The following is a 15922-nucleotide window of genomic DNA, read 5'->3' on the forward strand; positions in this document are numbered from 1 at the left end:
TTGAAGTAAAACATTTGTTTTCTAAGAAGAGAGAGAAAAAAGGTGTCGATTTGGGTGGGAGGGGAAATGTGTGCAGGATCTGGGAGGAGTTGGGAGAGGAAAGACTATAATCAGAATATATTGCAGGAAAAAAAAAATCTACTTTCAATAAAGGAAAAGAGAGAAAAAAGTATCTGCTTTTCCTAGTCCAGGACGCTGCTTTGTGTGTGTGTGTGTGTGTGTGTGTGTGTGTGTGTGTGTACAGGCATGACTGGAAACCCTCTGTGGGACCCTGCTGACCTCTGTTGTGCTGCTTTCATGCGACCTTTCTTGCTGCAGCTGACAACTGACATGCTTCAAGTATGCGGACTAGACCTGGCCTCTTGGCTGAACATGTGCTCCTGCCCGATGGTGGCTTTAACACTGGCTTCTCTATTGGTGGCGGTTGTGAGTCTCAGTCATCTGCATGGCAATATGGTGGCTGCCAGCAGGGCCTTTACTCTTCATGAAGGGTTAGGGCATGAGACCTCAAGGTGGAATATACAATATGGAGCACTTATCAGTTAGGCGATGTTTAGGATGTGGGATTTCTGATTTTATTAAGCTTGGATCTGTACCTGGGGTTGGGATGGAATTCAAAATTATTGTTTAAAGTAAGAAAGGAAAGATTTAAACAGTATTACTACCATAGATGATTCTCATTATGTTTTGAAATGTTGAGCTACATTTATTTTAATGATCAGCAAAAGGCCAACTTTGGTACTTCTGAATATTCCTCTCAGCAAGAAATGGATAAATAATTGGTTCCTATTTTGTTCACAGGCATACTGCCTCCTAGACTGGGTCAGATAGTCACAGAATACAGGTTTCAAACCGCCTTTCACACCATTCTTGTTGGGAATAGAACCACTGGAGGCTCATCATGTTACCTTTGGCAAAATTGAAGCAAATCAAGATGTTGAGAATGCCAGTGGTCAGCCGCTCATTAACAAGGTTTTGTAAAGGAAGTCTCCCGAACAGTGTGCCTCACTTGCCTCAACAGTAGTTGAACCTGTCTCAGCTGCTCCTTAATCAATGCAACCCCTCCAAGTGGATGTGGACTGAGACATACATTGCCTTTCAAGTTAATTGAGTGTTTACTATGTGTGACTCCCTGTAAAAAACATGGGAGAGAAAATGGGGAGACAAATAAGGTACAGGACTTGCCTTTAGTGAAGCTACAATTAGTTTCAGGGTGCATATTTCTTTCTTCTGCTCATAATTAAAATTTTCTATAATCCAAGAAATAAATGAATGGGAAAACATATTTTGTAAATATTTTAAGCTTCATTAATCAGAAACAAAATAGACCATAGCACAACAACAAAAAAACAATCTGGGAAATTCAAGACATTTTAATCCTTTATTCTTTTATTGTATTATTTTTACAGTGCTGAATGAAATAAAGTCTATTTTATTTTTTCCATAAATATTTGGTAAACTCTAGAGACAATGCTTTGAGTTAATTTGAATTCAACTCTACTTTTTCCTCTAGGTTTAAGTTGTCTGCTGGAAAGCACATATTGTTTATACAATTCTCAGGGTGTGGGATGGTGAGTTGCACCTGTTAGCTCTACAGGCATCTACCTTCTGTATCCTCAAGACCACCATTCTGAGTGAGATACCAGTGAGGAGAAGAGGGATATCTAGATAAAATTAGGGGGTTTTAACTCACAGGTCCAAGACTGAATAGAAAGCATCAAAACATCTGGCAAAGAATCTTGAAAAACTGGCTGAGCAATTTTTAAACACATTTATCTGTTGACTCCCATAGCTTGATTTACTATACAGTTTCCTAAAAGTTTATATCTGACTTGAGAATGAGTCATTACTTTTCCAGTGTTAAGACACTGATATTCCTAGAGACACTGGACGTTTTAGGCTGTGTCGTGTCTGTGACCTATTTAAATATGGATGAGCTAACAACAGCATCTTTGTCGTGAGTAGTAATTGAAAATGTGCCAACTCTTTTTAAAACATCATCAACAGACTTCTTAATTAAGCTGCCAATACCACTGTCAATACCATTGTGTGCTGTTTGGGAACAGAATAGTGTTGCTTGCGCCTTGTTAACTAAACAGTGCTCCCCTATATGATGAGTTTCTTGTGGTCTTGGAGTGTGGCACTTCGTTGCTTACTAAGAAACTTGACAGAAATTTTCAGATGCTTTCTTTTCTTTGAATTTAAAAACATTTTTACTTTATTCTTCAGCAAGGAACAGCTCTAATTTACCTAGTAACTTCAGTGCTAGGACTGAGCCTTATTAGGATGGACTGTCTCACTTCCAAAGTCCTGGTCATGAGGAATTCTTAGTTATTAACTCCTCATGTTATGCCAAACTGCATGCTTGTTACCTGCTGCGGGAGACCCCTTTAGAGAGTTCATCTTTGCATTACAAATTTCTACTTAGCACAGAGCTCTGTGAAAACTAGGTCTGTATTCAGTAAACATGTATGATCATGGATTTAAAGTGGCCTTTTCCACTATGGTTCTTTTAAGAATGTACTAAAGACAAGGAGAGCCCCCCCCCCCCCAGCATAGTAGCACCTTTATTGTTTGTACTTTATGGTCAATACCCTGAGAAAAAGCCAAAAAAAGGAAATACTTTTTATACAGTCTAGTTCCCTGGACCTCACCAAGAGTGTTTTGGGGTCACAGTTCAGCCTGGCTATTTGTACTAATGTCCTCTTTCTTCTGTCCCTGGCCCTCACCACTCTTTGGAGGGGAAGCCCCCTTTCTCCTTCTTTGACTGGTCTATTAGTAGAACTGTAACCACACCATTCATTAAGAACTAGTGGGGAACAAGTGCTTTATGTGAATCCTCTCAGTTATCCCATCCATGGGCAGCAGACATCATCCACTGCAGAAGAATGTAGCATGCTTAGGTCATGGGGATCCATATCCAGAGCTGTACTCTGAAGCTTGATCTCTTACCCCTGCACCCTCCATTCTTCAGCTGTATCTCAGAAAAAGAAGTGCTAATACCTTGTGTGTGTGTGTATGAAGAGTGTGTAGAGAGTCATATCAAATCTGGGTGGAGCCCAGACTCATTACGGTTAATATTTCTGAAGAACACACTCTCTAATAGAGAAAAACCCAGGAAATCACACTGTTGCTTTGAGAATGGGGGAACTACAGAGCAATTGGGAGAAAGCAAAGTTGGAAACAAACCAGTTTGAGTTAAACCTTTAGCCTTTACCTCATAAAGCATTTTTTTAAACTTTCTTTTTTTAAGCACAGTCTGACACCATGTGATAAATCAAAGCCTGATGTAATTGACCCAGAATTGATCCCCAAATGTCTTTTGGGGGAACATGCTTTAACTCTGGTTGTTGATTCTGTGGAATAATTGCCACCCTAGAAAGGTAATTACATATGCCATTGTTTATACACATAATAGGCTCAGGATACCCGTTCTGCGCAGAAGGGAAGAGAATTCTGCCTGCACATCAAGAGTTCTCACTGTGGATCCCATCACGATGTCCCAGACAGCATGTGAACTGCCCGATGTTGCCAGTTTCTGTGTGCATGTTTGAGAAAGAGGGAGGTACTAGGTGCTAGAAGGTGATAAGCCACTGAAGACCGTGAAGCCAAAATAGTTCCTTCTCCTTACTTACCATAACATCTCTGAATCTGATTCACTTAGCTGGTCTGGTAAAAAGACTTTGTCTGTGTGTGGCTTATGCTTGTTAATGAATTTTCATAATTCTTTCCCTCAAGGGCTGTTCACTTTGTGGAAGTACATAGTGAGAATCCTTCACCACAACACCCTCCTAAATGCCCTGGTCTGACAATCTCTTTAGGTACAACAAGCAGACATATATGATAATGGCTAATACTTTTCCTCTTACTGTACTTTCTGCTAAATACAAATGGAACATAAGCCCCAAATGACCAATTAAAGCACTTCATGCATTTTTCCGTTAGTCATAAGACATTAGTTATCCTAAGTAAATCCAACAAAATGATATTCTGTGGTAGTCTGACCATACCTAGTTTCAACTTTGTTCTTTTAAAAATTGAAGCCTGAAAAAGCAAAATTTCATGACTTTCTGTAGTGCAATACAACAAAAGAAATACATATGTATTTCAATATGGGAATGAGCATTATTTGAGTTGCAGTAATTCATCCTGGGCTATTCTTTGCCACAGCGTCCAGCAAATTGCGTGACCTGCTTGTTAGGCTTGACAACAGTGTTTTACTCAACAAAGACCTCTGCAGTGCTGAGCAGCAATGGAATGTCAGAATGAGCACATTTCACACACAGATGTGCAGCCATAATAGCCTATAAGAAGATGCATGTGGCAGGGAGCAAATGGTGGGGGCCAGGACTGGGGCTGAACATGGCACGGTGCATGAGTGTGTAGGCTGGGGCTGGCTGGAGGGGGAGGCCAGCACTTAGCAGCAGGAACATGGCCCTGCTGACCACATTTAATCAGCCCTCTGTAAACAATTCAACATTTTCATTGTTCTCTAAAAACTAATAAAGAGAAACAAGCACTTTTCATTCATCTTGAAGTAATTTTCTGTCAGGTCGGAGTCCCCTGTGGCCTCCAGCCTGTGCAATGCTAGCTGTGTGATACAACAACTATTGCAATTTATTTTACAAACTCTGGTCATTCACATGTCAGTTAGTGTTCACCAAGCGGCATCTGAGGCTGTGCAGTTAACGAGTTTTACAACATTTCTATCAAGAGAAACTGTTTAGCATAACTGACTCTTAAGGAGTTATTATACCTCTAAAAATCCATTTTAAGGGGCATTATTTAAATAAAATAGAAAAACGGTTCACTGCCTTTTAAAGGGGCTACAAAAAAGTCCATCAGCTCTGCGCAGTAATCCTCAGCTTAAAGCGTTCTCGAGAGCACTTCTGGGAATTGTCAGCATAATGAAATGTTTTGTGAAATGTCCAGATAGATTCCTCTCCTCAACAATTTTACTGCACCATATTTATTTTCTATCCAGTTTTTAAAGAAGTGAATTCCTTTTCGAGAAGATGACTCTATGTTGTGGAGATTAACTGAGCACACTGCTACCAAGGTGCCCGCAGAGTGATGACTGTTTCCAGTGCCAGCTCTGTGTTTCTGCATGCAAGGAAAGCACACCTCCCTCCTTAGTGCTATGGCCTGAAGGGCTAAAGCCCAATGATGTGCATGGAATTTTACATTTTCCTTATGCTATATTCTTTTCAATCATTTGAACAATTTTGTCACAGATGGCATCTATGAGTATTTTCTTTACATTCATAAAACGACTCTGTTCTTACCCCTAATAAAGAAATTCAGGAAAAGCAATACACATTTGCAGGAACAAATAATAATAAGGTAGATACTTTAAATCTGGCCCATGTCAATAGGATATGCTAGTGAACATATTATTTCATGAAGAATAGATTCCTCACATTCACTGTGATGACCAATGGGCCTAAACCAATTAATGGCTAGAGTCTTTGAGGGTGGTAATGTACTGCACAACAGTGAGTTCATTTGACACATTCTGTTACTGAGCAGGGTAGAAGCTGCTACCTATAATGTAAATAGCTGAATGGTTTTTTCTAGGATGAGCAAAACAACAAGAAAAAATATATTCTGCTATAATAAGAGATATTCCATATCTTTAGGAGCTGTATTTAGAACACTGCACATTTTCATTTGGCCACAAATGGTCTTTTAATTTCTTAGAGCTATGTTTGTGCACTGACTTTGATTTTCTGAAGGGCTTGGGCAGGTGTTCTTACGCCCATGAGCTGTATCTATCCATAAGAAGTATGATAACACCCATGAAGAAATACAATTTTGGTATAACTCATACCTTTATCACCTCCTACAGACACTATTTCATTCTGGCACATTAATATTTTCGGCATGATACTGTCATTCTGAGAAACTTTACTTTCTGAAGTTCAAATGTTGAACAATGAATTTTTAAAATTCCCTAAGTGCCTTAGATTTGAGGCAAATGTAACTTATTCCAATATAAACTCTTTTACCTTTTATTTTTAATATTTAGTGGCACTCCAGACAATGTTCAGATATTGTACTATGATCACATCTGGAAAATTTTATCACTTATTTACCAAAGGGCTTATCCTTTTTCTGTTTCCAATTTTACTCAAAATTTAGTGAGCATATCACGCCACACTTTGTGACTCTACCCATACGATATTAGGGGAGATTGAAAAAAAAAAGTTTTTTAATAATTTGAACTTGAGTCTGTTTGGTGCACTATTTAGAACTTTCTTCATTCTCCAGTATTCAAAATAATTTTGGCAGAGAGACTGTATTAGTGCCCAATTGCTGCCATAACAAATCAGCTCAAATGTAGTGGCTTAAACAACACCGATTTCCATCAGTTTGGAGGTCAGAGGTGTCCATGGGGCAAGCACTTGTTCATATGGCTGCATTCCTCTAGCAGGTTCTAGAGAAGATCTGTCTCTCTAAACCCTTCCTATCGTCTAGAGGCTGCCTACCTTCCTTTGCTGTGGTACTTCCCTACATGTTCACATTAGCAGCAGTGTAGATTATTCTCAGGAGGCCATCTAGCTCAGCCTTTCTTATTACTATGCATTAGTCCAGCTGGAAAATAGTCCTGATTTTAAGAACTCATGGGATTAAACTAAGAAAACAAGGAAAACCCACAGTACTCTCTCCAGTTCAAGGTCCATACCTCGAGTGACTTCTGCAAAGTCCATGCTCTCATGCAAGATATATTCAGAAGAGATTTGGATCTGGGTTTCTTTGGAGAGCCATGGATGAACTCACCACAGAGAGTCTTTGGGGGTGTGTCTCCACACCAGTGTTTGGGAGGTCAACAACACCTCTGTTCCCAGAGCTCTCTATGGTTTTAAAGTAAAACACAAAATAGTTTAGAAACTTACAGATATTCCCTGTGTATGCATTTATATCTAAATTGCAGGACAATTAGTCTTTGTATTAAAGATTCATTTATTGTGTGTGTATTTGTGTATATGCAATTTTTATTTTTCATCTTGCTATACAATCTTGTATGTGCTATAGGCATGTGCATTTCATTATGGAGAATGCTACAGGTATGTGCATTCCATTATGCAGAATGCTACAGGTATGTGCATTCCATTATGGAGAATGGTATAGGTATGTGCATTCCATTATGGAGAATGGTATAGGTATGTGCATTCCATTATGGAGAATGGTGTAGGTATGTGCATTTCATTATGGAGAGGAAAAATAAAGAATGAGAGGTTGGTTTGCATTGTGTTCAATGCAGCTTTTCACTCTTTTCCAGGTATGCAGAGCTTGAAGATGAGGAACAGATTGCAGAAACTTCCTGGTAAATTTAGATAGTTTTGGGAAATGAGTACTAAAGTTATTTATTGTTTTTGCATATGTGCTCACCTCCATTTGTAGTTGTAGAATGCAGCATTCCTGAAAGTTGAGAGCTTCCACTTGTAGCATTGGGTGACAAATGCCATTTTACTGTAGCTGGAATGAGACTGGTTATCAACAATCTCACAAACCTGAGTAAGTTACATGTATGGAATAAGATCATGTTGTATCAAAATGACTTCACATCAGTGTACTTGAAACCCTCAGAAACAAACATCCCAATGAGTGTTTTACAAACTAGAAACACGATCTGTGTGGAAGTGAGCTGAGAGAAGGGATGATTCTGCTAACCTGGCTTTCAGTCATGTTTTTCAGCTTGTGTAAAAAGCATCTATGTCATGTCAGCTACTTCATCTCCATGGCCCGTGGGCTTACTCCAGCACAGGACAACCAGAAGCCTGAACACAAGCTGACTCCAAAGTCTTGCTGTGTTAAAACTCAAGATGTTTTGGGAGCAGTTACTCTCAAAAATGGAATTTTGCTAAGACATGCTGACACACCTCTGAAATTAAAAAGGGCTTCGACTGGCAGAACAAAAGTAGGTTGCCACAAAAATGTATATCAATTATGAGACAAGTCAGTGGGGGTTAGCCAGCTGCCATGAGTCCTGGGGGCAGTCTGGGCAGTGTGTTCTGATTGGATTTGCCCCAGGCTACTTCCGTTCTCTTCCTGAAAGGTGGGCAGGTAGTTTTCTTAAATCCTTCCTGATGGTTTCCATCAACCATCTCAAAATAGAACTGATAATGTGTCAGTGGTCACTCTCCAAAGAAGTTGAACAGAACAGCTAAGTTTCCTTACTGAAACCCGATCCCGGGTTCAGCCACAATAGGGAATCTGTTTTATTTGCATTTAATTTGTACCTTCACACTATTATCTCCCATGTTTTAGTCTAGGGAAATGTGGTCTCAGGCTATTAGAACCGCATTTCATGCTGCTGCTTCCCTGTTATTTGATCTCTATGGCTGGAAATGACTTACGGAAAAATAGAGCGAGCATACTTTATTTTAATTATACCAGTGCAGTGTCTAAATAAAAAAAATGTACTTTATATTTAATGTGGAGCACAGATTAACAGTTTTATGGGACATAAAATCTATCTATATCATTTTCTATTTACACATCAGTTGTATATCTTTCTCTCAGCAGAACAAATGCCTATGGTGTGAGCGTGAAGGAAAGCATCGAAGTTGCGACCATACAGGCAGTAAATAACATCTTAATTGGCCTGGAATGCCGGGTTTGATTTTTTTTCTGCTTGTCTTTTATTTATTGATCTCTATAGCTTATTTATCTTTCCAGTGATTTGTACGAGTCTATCTTCTTTCCTCAATAAGCCAGTCTGTGGTGGTTTTATAACGCAAATCCCATCTGGGGAAATGGTCTGGCGAGAAGAGCAGCGGCTCCTGGAGAAAACCATCATTGAAGAGCTGTTGTGGAGGTGAAGGAAACTTCTCAGTTTTTATGCTTTGTCTTCTGGAAAAAGAAAAAGGAAGATATGCGCTATTACGAAAGTGCCACCCAATGCGTGCGGCAGCGACTCCGTACTTTCTTCTGTTTGGCAGGGATGAAAACAAAAGAGGATTTAGTGTACACAGGGAGATGACTTTTAGATGTTTTTGTACATGATTTAGCTTCTAGTGAGGGAAGCAGACGGGAATAGATTGTGTGTATCTAATACATCATATATAAACCTTGAATTTTCCTCTTTTGAAAGCATTTCTGCAGCTCCAATCCTAGTATCTTCTTAAAGGAGCCCTTTTTTTTTTTTTTAGGATAAAGTGAACTTCAAATGACACATTATGCTCCATAGTGCAGTTGAGAACCGGCAAATGTAACCATTCTCAGGGAAGCTGGCTGGAAGAAATAAACACCCACACTTCCCTGACTTGTAGATCTCCACAGCTGAAGTCAACTCTGGAAAATTAGTGATTTTGTTTTAACTGCTGACTCAATGATCCTCTTGTTCTTTGTCAAATCAACCCTTCCAGTGTTCTCTGAGATTCTTTCTGCTTGTCTTGATCTCACAGAATATTAGTGCTCTGGAATATTTCCTTTGTTGATAGCTGAGGGAAAAACAAGTTTACAGACAGTGTTGCTATACTTAGGCTATGCAAAGTGACTCTACAAACATATTCCAAAGAAGAGCTTCTGACATCCCGTCATCAACCTAATGCAACCTTAACTGCCTTGAAATGAGCTAATGAAACTTCTGGGCAGGCCTTTTAGAGAGTACATTTGCATGTGACATAATTAGTGGTAGGCAGATCTCACTCCATCCAGGGGGAATCTCCAGACAACTGCTTTGTCGACTATTAGTGCCTAATTTCTGAATGTCAAACCCTGCACATCTTAATTTCTAGAGAATAAGCTCAATTGAACTTGTTCCCCAGTTATGCAAAAACTGCTCAGATAAAACCAAGTGGACACCAATGTAATGAATGTGGTTATTAAATTGTTTCAATTGAAAGAGCCCTATTCTTACAGCATCATAATGGGAACAATTTATCCCCACTGACCGGCCTGTCTCTCTCTCCTTTTCTGAGCTCTCTTTGATCTTGAAGCATATTGCTGTGGTGTGTCCTATTGAAAAGCGAAACTGGGCCAATTTTAATGCTTTTGTACCTTACCAGTGCTCTATTTTTTTCACTGTTTAAAAATAGCTGTTAATTATAAGTGCAGTTTAAATGTCTCAAGTGACCCAGAAATGCAGGTTGGAACGAGACAGATTGCATGTCTCCTGTAAAACAGATGTGCTTTCCAGAGCATTCTGCATTCAGCCTTCACAGGGTAGCCTCCTCTTGGGTTGTTTCAGCCAAGTATTCAGCTGCTCTAGCGTTTGCTATGAAATCTTACACACTTGAACAGGGAACAGAAAAGTGGAATTTTTTTTCATGCCATAGTGAAAAGCCTCTTGTCTACCAGTCATTCCTGTGAACATGAGTGTGGTGCTGGCTTTGTTAGATAGCGGAACAAGGCCTTCCCAGATGGAAAGACCGTCTGATTTTCTAGAGCCTTACTCTAATGTTCTTTGAGTTAGGGGGATCTGAGTTAAAAGGAACACTGCAGTATTGATAAACCTATCTGCTGGGGTCTTTTTCCCCCAGCTTGATTCAATACTATCCTGGGGCAAATTAACTTCTTACTGGTTTTCAAAGGTCTTTGACTTTTCAACAGTTCCAGAAACTTGTGTTGTCAGCTCCATGATAATATCAGATAATAAAGGTAAAGGCATTGCTCATGATGTTTCAGTTATTAAGGCTTCAATAAGCAATACACAACCAATAAAATCACACAAGGCTTATTTGCTTCTCTGTTTCCTTGCAGTTGTACCAATAAATTTGATACTTACTTAATTATGTGTGTTTATACACAATAGGTTTGAAAGCCATCTAGTGAGTTCAAGTCCATTAAGTGATTTCGAAGATGAGAATAGATTTGGTTGTGATATTTTGATGATTTAAAAAAAATACTTATTTTTACTTTGAATTATATGTAGTGTGAGTGAGTGAGTGTGTGTGTGTGTGTGTGTGTGTGTGTGTGTCTGTGTGTCTGTGTGTGTGCTGACTGATTTTTGTGTCAACCTGACACAAGCTAGAGTTATAAAAGAGGAATGAGCCTCAAGTGAGAAAATGTAAGGCATTTTCTTAATAAGTGATCGATGGGAGAGGGCTCAGCCCATTGTGGGTGGGTGCCGTCCCTGGAGTGGTGTTCCTGGGATGCATAGATGGGCCTGAGAATTTATATGGGGATGAGGGGTGGGCAGTGGAGGGTGGGGGGTGGGGGATGAGAACATAAGGGAACAGGATGGTCTAGCTGGAACAAGGATGGAGTGGGAGAGACACGAAAGAGACATCATGATAGAGGGAGACATCATGGGGACAGAGAGAAACCGAGTGCTAGGGAAATTCCCAGGAATCCCCAAGGATGACCCCAGCTTAGACTACTAGCAATAGTGAGCTGGTTTACCCTGGTAATCAGATTGGTGAATACCCTGTCATCATAGAGCCTTCACCCAGTAACTGATGGAAGCAGATGCAGAGATCCACAGCCAAACACCAGGCTGAGCTCCAGGAGTCCAGTCAAAGAGAGGGAAGAGGGATTCTATGAGCAAGGGGCATCAAGATCATGATGGGGGGAACCTACAGAGACAACCAAACCAAACTAGTGGGAACTCATGAACTTTAGATCCACAGCTGTGGAGCTTCACGGGACTGGACCAGGCCCTCTGCATGGTGAGACAGTGTGCAGCTGGATCTGCTGGAAGGCGGTGCTGACAGGAGGCTCAGAATCCATTCCTGGTGCACGAGCATGATTGATAGGAACCAGGAAGGTGCCTGGAGCACTCAGGAGGAATAACTGACCTTCAAAAGCACAGATTTAAGGCCAGGGAGACAAGAAGGGGCTGCACAAATGAAGGAAGTTTTTTGCTTCAGGTTCCAGAGGAGGGGAGGACCACATAGGAAAAGGAATAAATGAGGGAGCTGGAAAATGACTTCATTGAAGATAAACTGATTTCTGCCTGGCAAGTGTTGAGGGTTGGCTTGTCTCAAGTCTGCTGTAACCCTCATTAGCTTCGGCCTATGGGTTCTGTCTCCTTGACCAGCCATGTCCTCAAACATCTTCAGACAGGCCATCTGATCTAGGCAGGGTTGTTCTACATAATGATAAGCACAGGCTGTAGGTGGTTTACTATAGGTATCCACAAGTTACATCTCTTTTCTTCCTTGTATTTTTGATGATTAATTATTATTAAAGCACACAAATATGTTAATATGTATGTGTGTGTGTGTGTGTGTGTGTGTGTGTGTGTGTGTGTGTGTGTATGTACATGTACATAGAAACTAGAAGTATTTTTTAGGAACTGTTCATCTTGTTTTTCAAGTCACAGTCTCTTACTGGGACCTAGGGCTCATCAATTAGATTAGACAGGCTGTTTTGCTCTCCAGGGCTGGAGTTTCAAGCACAGACCATCACACTTATAGACTGAAGTATCTATCTCTCTGGTATCTGTATATTAACTTCATCATCATCATCATCATCATCATTATTATTATTATTATTGTTATTATTATATTCATTTTATATACCAACCACAGATTCCCCCCTCATCCCTCCTTCTGTTCCCCCCACATTCTCCTCATCCCATCCTCCAACAGGGTAAGTTCTCCTATGGGGGGACAGCTAAGCCTTGTACATTTAGTTGAGGCAGGACCAAGCTCCTCCCTGTTTTATCAGGGCCAGTTGTGGTGGTGCATGCTGGCAGAATTTGCTGAAGGAGGGAGAGTCAGGTGGATCATGAGTCTGAGGCCAGCCTGGGCTATATTAACTTCTTTTTTTTTTTTAAAACCAGTGACTGTTATTTATTTATTTATTTATTTATTTATTTATTTATTTACTGCCTTTGCTTACAAGCTGGAGTGGAGAATTAAAAAGTTATATAGCTCAGGTTTCTGTCCATGACTTATCGCAGATGAATCCTCCATATTTATAGCATTTTCCTTTTCTGCCATCTCGAGACAAGCAACCCTCTGATGTAGGTTGCCGCTCTCTGTCCTGTAGCCCCATGGCCCTGCCAACTCAGCAGGATTGTCATTGCAGAGAAGACCTGAGGACCCGGGAGTCCAGGCTTGTTTACCATTCTTCTGCTTGGAGAACAGTCCCTTATCCACTCAACTAACCTCCGCCAGGGTTGAGTGGCAGTGTGAGGGTCACACTGGGCTCTAGTAGGGAGAACAAACACCAAAGCTCCATGCCAGAGCTGCTCTTAATACTGTCATCATCCCCACTTCTCAGATGGGGACATGGAGGCACAGACAGATGCAATCTATATCAACTTCTTAAGTGACATAGTACAATAGTGGATAGAGGTAGAGACTTCTGAATCAAAACGGCCTGTATTCAATCCTGAACTAGCTCTCATTTTTATAGTTCCATGACTTGATCAAACTACAGATACATTATAAGTGCACTCAACTTGCCTCTAAAGATAGATACTTAAACAATATGGTTATTAGTCTTCCTTCTACGTTACTTATACAAAGAAGAATTAGGCTTCAATTCTAGACTTTTTAGATAGGATGTGACTATCTTGAACTTCTGATTCTCCTATGAAGTGAGTGCTGGGATCACAATCTTGTGCTGCTGTATCTGGCTTATACAGAGCTGAGGGCCAAACTCTCAGCTCTGTGCATGCTAGGTGAACACTCCCAACTGAGCCACATCCACAGTCCAATCTCTAGGGATAAGGGGAGGAAATATTTGTTTTGTTTTGTTTTGTTTTTGTTTTTCAAGACAGGGTTTCTCTGTGTAGTTTTGTGCCTTTCCTGGAACTCACTTTGTAGACCAGGCTAGCCTCGAACTCACAGAGATCTGCCTGCCTCTGCCTCCCAAGAGTATAGGGCTCTGGAACTCCCAAGTTGGGTAACTGCCACCCTGCTTGCCTTGATGTCCTCCCTATGTTGATTCCCTGCTGAATGCTTAAGGGAAGTTCCTTGTTTGTGTATCCTGCATTTGGTGTAAACAGCTTAGATGCAAGAATGTAGAACATTCAGTAGCGAACTTCTGCCCTCCGGGGTTCCTCCCTTGTGCTGTAAGCCTGTATTTAAGGTTACCTCCCTTCTTCAATAAAGGGCATTTGGCATCCCCTGGCACGAGTGACCCGCTGTCTTTTGTCTCTCTTTTTTGATCCACAGCCCCTTGCTCAGACATGGTAAACGGGTGGTGGTAGCGGCGCTACTGCCAACACAAGTGCTGGGATTAGAGGTGTGCACCACCTTCACTTGGCGAGGAGGAAATTTTCTATCTTCCCCATTTTCACCTTTTCTTCTGGGGCCATAGTCACCCGTTGACTAAGTGGTAAGCTTATTTGTTTTCTCTCTCTCTCTTTTCTCATGCAGCATGCAGGCATATACTGCTTTCCTGCTGTGAGCTACATTGTCCTTTTTTTTTTTTTTGAGATGAGAAAGGGTTTATTTTATTTATTTATTTATTTATTTATTTATTTATTTATTTATTTATTATTTTATTTAGCTCACAGTTCTAGGTTGGAGTCCAACATTGTGAGGAAGAAGAAGCAGGGGCTTGGGACAGCTGTTCACATCATCCACAGTCAAAGGTAGAGAGAGAACTGCAAGCATGCTCCCTGTACAGCTTCCTTTCTTCACAGTCTAGGACCCAAACTATGACAAGGTTTGCCCACATTCCAGTGGGTCTTCCCACTTCAATTAACATAGTTAAGAAAATCTGCCATAAGCATGACCATGGGTCAACCTTATCTAGACAATGCTTCATTGGGACCCTTGTCCTAGTGATACTACATTGTGGCAAGTTGATAACACTAACCATCATGCCTCCCAAAGCAATGTTTGATTAAATGCATTAGAGTGTGTTAAAATTTTTTCTTTTCTCCAACCTAATGTTTTTACTGATTCTCTGGGAATTTCACATCATGCTTCCTGACCATACTCACTTCCCCATTCTTCCATGTCTGCCCCCACCCTTATGACTCCCCCAAAAAGTAAAAATAAAAATAAGACAGAAAAAAACCAAGTCCAATTTGTGTTATCTGTATACTCACTGAAGCAGCAGCATGGACTACATATACCAACATGGCCTCCAGTGGCTTCGTGGGCCACTGTGGTCCTCCTCCAAGGTCCAGTCCAGAAAATGAACCATTTCTTGGTTTGTTTTGAGACATAGGAAGGTCTCTATGTTGGCATGGTACTCCAGGTTGTTGTGAGTCTGCTACTCTATTGGACTTGCATCTCTCAGTGTCATTATTTGCCTATTTTCCAGTTTGGGTTCTAGTCACTTGCCCCACATATAACCCACGCTGATGTAGAACCACACTGATATACCATGTCTTTCTTCTGCCTCTACCTCTGCTCTGTACCTTCTGTTCCCTTAGTGTAGAGCACTCTTTCTTCTGTCCCTCACCAAGCTCCTAGTATGTTTCCAATACCATTCAGAAGAAATTTCTTATCTGTTACTGGTTTATGCTGGAAGCTGAGACATCTGTGTATTCCAGCTCTGTAGGCCCTGCACTTCTCAGATATGTGGGTAGAGCCTCAGTAGAGCATCAAAGAAACTGTTTAGACAGCAATGAGTTCTGTAAAATAAATTAATATGTCAGTCATAGGGTAATGGTTCAAGATAAATTTAGATTGGTATTTAAACATCCCTATTAAGCAATGAACTGGAAGGCACTGCGCTTGGAACTTTCATACACATCAAATTCTGAGTTCTAGTGGGACTTTTATCAGTGTTTATTTCCCTACTTGTTTCGTTGCTGTAAAATGTACATAAGAAACCGTGCTACTCAACTGTCTGTGAGCGTAGAGTCCAACGACACAGTCCATCCATATTGTGTGTGCCTATCACCACTCTGTCTCTAGAAACCTTTCTGTTTCATGAAGTGGAAATTTATACCCATTAAACAACTATTTCCTGTCCTCAACAACCCTGACAGCCCCTACTGTCTGTTTCTATGATTCTGAGTACTTCAAAGTGTCTCATATAAATGAATCATATAGTATTTGTC

The 15922-nt window shown here is 40.6% G+C and overlaps 1 long non-coding RNA gene across 2 annotated transcripts in view; it reads left to right on the forward strand.

Annotated features, from left to right (window-relative positions):
* Positions 1-14109: 14109 nt before the first annotated feature.
* Positions 14110-15922, forward strand: part of LOC118596274 — a 117910-nt gene continuing 116097 nt past the window's right edge. For both annotated transcript variants that reach the window (XR_004946677.1, XR_004946678.1), the window contains exons 1-2: positions 14110-14238; positions 14413-14497. This is a non-coding gene — a long non-coding RNA (uncharacterized LOC118596274). The remainder of the gene's footprint in view (positions 14239-14412; positions 14498-15922) is intronic.

The sequence above is a fragment of the Onychomys torridus genome, chromosome 15 (genome assembly GCF_903995425.1).
Source record: "Onychomys torridus chromosome 15, mOncTor1.1, whole genome shotgun sequence".
Taxonomy (NCBI): domain Eukaryota; kingdom Metazoa; phylum Chordata; class Mammalia; order Rodentia; family Cricetidae; genus Onychomys; species Onychomys torridus.